Source organism: Saccopteryx leptura, chromosome 13 (genome assembly GCF_036850995.1).
Source record: "Saccopteryx leptura isolate mSacLep1 chromosome 13, mSacLep1_pri_phased_curated, whole genome shotgun sequence".
NCBI classification, from domain to species: domain Eukaryota; kingdom Metazoa; phylum Chordata; class Mammalia; order Chiroptera; family Emballonuridae; genus Saccopteryx; species Saccopteryx leptura.
The window spans coordinates 39,648,290-39,654,900 of NC_089515.1; the positions used below are offsets into that span (position 1 = coordinate 39,648,290).

The window sequence follows — 6,611 nt, forward strand, 5'->3', positions numbered from 1 at the left end:
GTGGGGTTGGGGCACAGTAAGGAGACTCAGGGGACCCAAGGAACCCAGCATCTTTTTTTTTGTATTTTTCTGAAGCTGGAAACGGGGAGAGACAGTCAGACAGACTCCCGCATGCACCCGACCGGGATCCACCCGACTGGATCCACCCGGCACGCCCACCAGGGGCGAAGCTCTGCCCACCAGGGGGCGATGCTCTGCCCCTCCCAGGCGTCGCTCTGTCGCGACCAGAGCCACTCTAGTGCCTGGGGCAGAGGCCAAGGAGCCATCCCCAGCGCCCGGGCCATCCTTGCTCCAATGGAGCCTTGGCTGCGGGAGGGGAAGAGAGACACAGAGAGGAAGGAGAGGGGGAGGGGTGGAGAAGCAGATGGGCGCTTCTCCTGTGTGCCCTGGCCGGGAATCGAACCCGGAACCCAGCATCTTGAGGGGCAGGAGCTGTGGATGAGATGATGCAGTTTTCTTGGGCCACTCTGACTTCTAAGAAGAGTGATCGTAGTCAGGTGAGGAGTCAACAGGTGACATTGGCACAATGGTTGTTTGGACCCGGAAGTGTTAATATATTGTTGTTAAAGAGACCCTGAAAAGTCTAACAACTCTACAGCCAGAATGCTTAGGTTTGAGCAAGTCAGTCTCTCTGTGCCTCTGTTTCTCTTCCCAAGATGGGGATAACAGTAGGACTTAGTATACAGGGTGGGTGAGGATTAAATGAATTAATGCACGGGAAGCACTTGGAAGGCAGCCCGGCAAGCAGGGAGTGTTGACAAGACGTTTGCGATTACTGTTCGTGGGGATGAGTGCCATGAAGTGGCTCGTGCCTGATATTGTTACCTGCGCCTCTACTCAGTGATCTTGGTCTCTGAACTCTATCCAAGCAGAGATACTTAGGGAAATAAAATTTTCTCAGAGAATACAGATACTCCTCAAGGCGCATCTCTCCCTGGCCGTTGCCAGGTTTTCTCAGGAGCAGAGAGCATCTTCGGTTAGCTGAATCCCACGCTGTGGTGGGAGGCATGCAGAGGAAGGGACATTATTACAGGAAGGCAGGACAAAGAGTGTGGCCCCCAAGGCCATCCCCATTCTACTTGGCATTTTACATTGCTCTTGGGTTCTGTTTCCTCTTCATTGGGTGTCATCTCAGAAAATGGAGTGTCCCCCTCACTTTTATAGCATAGTCCTTTAAAAAGTGTAACGTAATTGTTTCCTTCTTACAAAAGCACTATTATGTAGAACTTGCAGGAAAAGCAGCTTAAAAGAAGAAAAACCCATCCTGGTCTCCTCACCCAGAGACACTGTGGTGAGAGTATCCAGACTTTTGGGATCTTTTGTATCCCGAACACAACATTTTTTTTTTTTTTTAAAGTGAGAGTAGGAGAGATATAGAGACAGAGTCCCGCATGAGCCCCAACTGGAATCCATCCAGCAACCCCCGTCTGGTGCCGATGCTCAGCCCATCTGGGGCCATGCTGGCAGCTGAGCTATTTTTAGCACCTGAGGCTGATGCTTGAGGGATGGAACCATCCTCAGCACCTGGGGCCAATGTACTCGAATCAATTGAGCCATGGCTGCAGGAGGAGAATATAGAGAGAGAAGGTCAGGGGAGAAGCAGATAGTCGTCTCTTCTGTGTTCCCTGACTGAGAATTGAACCCAGAACTTCCACATGCTGGGCTGACACTTGACCACTGAGCCAACCAGCCAGGACCCTGTATACAACTTTTAAAACAAAAGCTGGCTCATTCTGTAGATTCTATTTTGTAAGCTCTGTTTTCCACTTGACAGTCTACCATGAACATCTTTCCACAGCAATAAATACTATATTAGTTCTACAGGATCATCTTTAATGGCTGAATAGTATTTAATTTGATAGACAGACCATCTTCTAACACAGGGGTCCCCAAACTATGGCCCGCAGGCCGCATGCGGCCCCCAAGGCCATTTATCCGGTCCCCGCCGCACTTCCGGAAGGGGCACCTCTTTCATTGGTGGTCAGTGAGAGGAGCACATTAGCCATCTCATTAGCCAAAAGCAGGCCCATAGTTCCCATTAAAATACTGGTCAGTTTGTTGATTTAAATTTACTTGTTTTTTATTTTAAATATTGTATTTGTTCCCGTTTTGTTTTTTTACTTTAAAATAAGATATGTGCAGTGTGCATAGGGATTTGTTCATAGTTTTTTTATAGTCCGGCCCTCCAATGGTCTGAGGGACAGTGAACTGGCCCCCTGTGTAAAAAGTTTGGGGACCCCTGTATCTAACACATCCTTGTCTCACGCACAGCTCCTTTCTGATTTTTGAAATCTTAAATAGGATTGCTGGATCAGCTAACTGTAGGATAGTTGTTTGGGCATACTCTTAACTATTTCTTCAGTATAAATTCATGGAAATGATATTGCAGAGCCAAAGGCTACCTATACATTAAAGCAGTATTTTTCAACCACTGGTCTGTGAAAGAGTTAACCACGCTGATGTTGTATGAAGATTATAGACCCAATGATCTTAGTCAAATTCACTTATGCTCAGGGTGATTTCTGCCTTAGGAGCCCCTGAAATAATTCTCCTGTTTTCACCTAAAAAGGTTGAAAATCACCACTTTAAAAGTTTGAGATGCATGTTGCCAAATTGCGCCCTACCACCAGAAGTCTGGATTCTCACCTATAAAAGAGTATTGTTAAATTTTTTTGTCAGTTGATTAGGCAAAAATGTGTCTTAGTTGAACTTACATTTTTGATAGGTAATTACATAGAATATTTTCAATACAGTTACCAGCCATGTGTGTTTTTGCTTTTAAGAACTGCCTGTTCATGTCTTGAGCTTATTTTCCTGTAGAGCTGTTAGTCATTTTCTTTTTAGTAACCTGTAAAGTCTGAAAGAGCAAGGTTATTCACCTCCTCCATGTTTGTTGAAAATTATCTTTTGCAGTTTACTATTTCCTTTTGATTTTAAGGGTTGTTTTTTTTTTTTAATGCATGAGTCAAATCTATAACCTTTTCCTTTTCAGTTTTTATCTTTTGACCCCAAGAACATACAGAGTCACTTATAGTCTCTTTTGGTAATTGTTATGGTTGGATTTTTAAGTTGCTATCTAATTTATATGCCATAGAATTGACCATTTTCAAATGTGGAATTCATTGGTTTGTAGTATATTCACAAGGCTATACAACCGTCACCGTTATTGAATTCCTAAACATTTTCACCATACCCCTCCAAAAACCATAGCCATTAGTATCACTCCTCATTCCCCTTCTCCCAGCCCTTGAAAACCACTAATCTGCTTTCTGTCTCTGTGGATTTGCCTCTTCTGGATATTTCAAACAAATGAAATTGTATACTATGTGGCCTTTGTGTCTGGCTTTTTCCACTTAGCATAATGTTTTCATGGTTCATCCGTGTTGTACGGTGAATCAATATTTTGTTCCTTCTTATAGTTTTCACTGTACAGATAAACATTATCTACTCACCGATTATTGTTAGTTTTTTGAAACAATTTCTATTAAGGAATAGTATACCTCAGTAGTTGTTAAAATGTGGTCCTTAGATAGTCAGCACCACCTAGGAACTTGTTAGAAATGGGAATTTTCAGGTTTCACCCAGACCAACTGAATTACAACCCCTGGGCTAGGCAGTGGGGAAAGACATAATTAGATACTCGCGGTTGGGGATCAGGTAGGAAAAGAATATTTCAGGAGGAGGAAACGGGAGGGGAAAAGTCATAGAAGTTGGCATAATTTATGGATAACTCACTTGGGGCTCAGTGGGTAAAGTGTCAATCTGGCACACTAGAGGTGTGGGTTTGACCCCCCCTCCCATCAGGCACGACAAGAAGCAATCAATGAGCGCACAACTAAATGGAATAACTAAGCAAAACAATGAGTTGATACTTTTCTCTCTTTCTCTCTCTCTTGCTCTCTTCCTTTCCTTCTCTTTTTCAAATCAATAGAGAAAAAATGATATAAAGAATTCTCAAAGGTGTGAAAAATATGTCTTCATTCCAACCACCCCCCCCCCCGACCCCCCCAGCCCCATTGTTAGAAATGCATGCATGCATGGCCACGTTCTTCTCCAGTAAAGAAACCTCACTCGGAAGCAGCTTTCTTTTGAACCAAAGCTTATTTTATTAAAGATGAGTACGTCTGAAATGGGGACTTGATTTAAATGAAAAGATACCAGGCTCGTTCATTCATCACTGAGCATGTATTATCTATGCCAGTCACTGTCCCACACCACTGAGGACCCACACGTATGAAGGGCGGCCCGAGACAAACCCAGCGATCTTAACTAACCCTGCAGCCCACGGAACGGTTGGGAAATGGTTAAGCAGCAAATTCCTGGGAAGGTTTGCCACAGGAAGCTGGGTAGAGCTGATGATATCTGCATGGTGGGGGAGACATTTTCAAGTTGTTCTCAGCCTGGAAATAGTTCCCTTCACAAAAAAACGTCAAAAACCCCAGATGCTGTTACAGCTCCCTCATGCAGGCTGCTGGATGGAGGAGTTTGTAGGCGAGCTGTGCACGGGGCAAAGGCGCAGCCCCAGTAGAGCCACACGGGGGGCGATTCCCTTTGCGTGTGCGGGAACTCAACACACACACACGAGTCTGCCGCAGCAGGTGCAAACAGGTCTACCCAGAGTGATGGGATAGGACTTGTGTTGAGGAAGATGTGCTCACAGGGTGAACTCTGAGCAGCGGTGGATAAGAGCTCTTGATATGAAAACAAAGAGCAACAAGGTAGGGGGACAGTCCCACACAGTCTGTGCTGAATGCGGCATGGCATGGGATCCAGAAAAGAGCACGTGGGTGATAGGAATCCGAGACAGTGACAGAAGAAGATGAAAACATCACGAGACTTGTCTCTTCCACATGCGGCTGAGTGCCTCAGTGGTGCAGAAGTGGACGTGAACACCAGAACCCCCGTGTCGTCGAGAATTTGAATTATAGCAACACACGCACACTCATATGATCACCATAATTATTCTGGAACCCGTATGTGGCACATTTTATAAGATGAATTCAATTCTTAGTAATATGAGGTGCCTGGATGAAGCAGCCCAATAGATAAAAAGACCAAATACAGTACTGCTTCATACGGCCACTGAAGTGCAGAGGAAAAAGCTTCACAGTGGTTTGTGGACAAGGTGGCCTCCACCTCATAACCAGCTCCATTGTGTGGATGGGGGTATCTACAAAAGGCTGCTCTCATTGACAGTGAGGGCCCCATGGGACAGCAACAAAGGACACCCACAGTGTACTCTCCCAGGGATGTATTCTAGTACTACCAAAGGACCAATTCTCAAAACACTGAGTCTGTGCAGTCACTGGGCAGCAGAGTCGGCCACCAAGAAGGGTACGTCCACACTCCTCACACCAGGAGAACACGTACACTCCCTCCTATCTGGAGGCTTTCTTTCTTTCTTCCTTTTCTTTCTTTTTTTTCTTCATTTTCTTTCTTTTTTTCTTCTCTTTCTTTCTTTTGCTCTCTCTCTTTCCCTCCCTCCCTCCCTCCCTCCCTCCCTCCCTCCCTCCCTCCCTCCCTCCCTCCCTTCCTTCCTTCCTCCCTCCCTCCCTCCCTCCTTCCCTCCCTCCCTCCCTTCCTTTTCTCTCAAGATTGTATTGATTTTAGAGAGAGAGAGAGAGAGAGAAGAGGAGGAGGAGTGGGAAGCATCAACTTATAGTAGTTGCTTCCCGTATGTGTCTTGACAGGGCAAGCTCAAGGCTTTGAACCAGCAACTTCAGCATTCCAGGTCAGCGATCTATCCACTGCGCAACAACAGGTCAAGCTGGAAGTTTACAGAGTGACCTGCAGAGTCCTGCCTCGCGTGGGTCCTCCTGTGACTGCAGGAGTGTGACCCATCAGGCACTCCTTCACATGGAACTTGAACGGAAGGAGCATTTTATCTAGGGTAGCTGAAACCTCCTGTCATCAGCATGGCCAGACAGCCAGTACCTTTGGGGGAGCCTGAGGGCCTACAACCCCTAGTTTCACAGTTAGAGAAGCTGAAGGCTTTTTTTTTTTTTTTTTAAATTAGCAATAATCGCGCCTTGGATAAACCTCATTGGCTACAATACTGCCACTGAGCAAAGCTGAGAAGCTGAAGGCTTTGAAAGACTTATCCCCAAACCCTCACTGCTAGAAGCCACATTCCCAGTGGGTATCCCCCGCCCCTCCCACCCTAAGCAAAACAGGTCTGCATCGTACATATGGGGACATGGGGGCAGGATGCGGTGGCCTGTCCAGGTCCCACAGGGGGACAATGTCGTACGTGGACAGAAGCAGCCTGGTCTTGGACTGCTTTTTCAGGCTTCCTCCATTAGCACTGCCCCTTTCCTGTGGCTAGTGCCCCATCCCTGCATCCTCAGATAGAACCAAAAATCCAAGTGGTTGCCTTCAAATCTAAACATAACAGCAGTGTAGAAGAAGTGTGTCCAGGAAAGGTGTGCCGGTGTGGCCGAGGCCGGCCAGTCCACCACGTGTCGGTGCTTGCAGCGATGCTGTTTCTGAGAGAGGCCCCTGGGTGGACCGGTGGGCATGCACGTCCCCTTAGTCTAACGGCAGTAGCTGCAGAGTTGAGATACGGGTTATGGGAATGCTCAGGAGGGTTTAATCCTGTCTCCTGAGGCCTT

At 46.5% G+C, this 6,611-nt stretch overlaps 1 pseudogene; it reads right to left on the reverse strand.

Moving 5' to 3' along the window:
* Positions 1–5,943: 5,943 nt before the first annotated feature.
* LOC136385084 (U4 spliceosomal RNA) lies at positions 5,944–6,073 on the reverse strand (annotated as a pseudogene).
* Between the last annotated feature and the right edge of the window lie 538 nt (positions 6,074–6,611).